The following is a 1,180-nucleotide window of genomic DNA, read 5'->3' on the forward strand; positions in this document are numbered from 1 at the left end:
GTTTTTCACTAAATTTTCTGACCATTTCGAAGTTTATAACTGGTTGAAGACCCAACAAGATATATAGTATTTTAGGTAAATCATACATAGTCTTGTCGTGTATTTTGTTGTTCTCTGGTGTGAAAAGAAGAATAGATCACGTAAGCTGTCCATTGTTTGCGATTGTTGCAGTATGCTTTGAGTACAGTGTTTCGTTCATTAGGGTTGTTACTGGATTTCTCTGTCAGAAATGATTCTTGAAGTTTTGAGTCTATTTATTGATGCTTTTTATCACATGTTAATATTTTAGGCTGCCTTCATTGATCAGGATTAGGCGTGTTATCGTAACTACATCAAAATAAAATGTAAACATCCAATGTGTGGTTGCCATTTTACCTCTGTTGTCACGGTTGATATATTCACAGAAAACGATACATTTCGTCAAAAACATGTCTCCGAAACGATTTCAAAACGAGTACTAGACTTCAAATTTCTGGTTGCTAGCCGATTGAATTTGAAACTTTACATCATTCTCAGATGAACCATGACCGAACGAACTGAGAAAATGAGAAGTACTCCAACTTTGACTTGAGAGATGGTATTTACGCAGATTACCTTTCAAGTTGTGGCTCAATTTTAATATTTGAATGAATTGTAACCCATTATGTCTTCTTTGATTTGAAAAGTGCAAATCTGTTATGTTCTTGAGTGTAGAACATGTGCCGGTGTTATGCAGGGCTATTAAAATGGCATAAAAATACATGGCATTGTAGAAATGTACAAAATTTATAGACATACCAGTTCGATCGACGATGTGTTTCACAAAATTGTACATCATTCTTCAAATTCTAGAGGCATGCATAGATTTCAAAATGTCTCGCGCAATAGTCGCGGAAAAAATGGCAGAATTATAGATTTGTATCTAAACTTCCAGCCTTTCTCATGCTTGTTGCATGTGTCGGCCACTGTTGGCATGTCTTCGTATAAGGAAATTACATATTTTCATCATAATTGTACGTTATCATTTACATGATTTTGTATGTCGTCAAAGACATGGGAAGATGCCATACCATGATGTGTTGTGGTCATGAACATAAATAAGCATAACCGCGTATAATCTCTTCTCATCTTTTTCGAGATTTTACATGTGATTTATGTAGCATCATGAGGTTTTTACACTCTTGAAGGAAGTCTTCATTAC

Source organism: Glandiceps talaboti, chromosome 21, assembly GCF_964340395.1.
Source record: "Glandiceps talaboti chromosome 21, keGlaTala1.1, whole genome shotgun sequence".
Lineage (NCBI taxonomy): Eukaryota > Metazoa > Hemichordata > Enteropneusta > Spengelidae > Glandiceps > Glandiceps talaboti.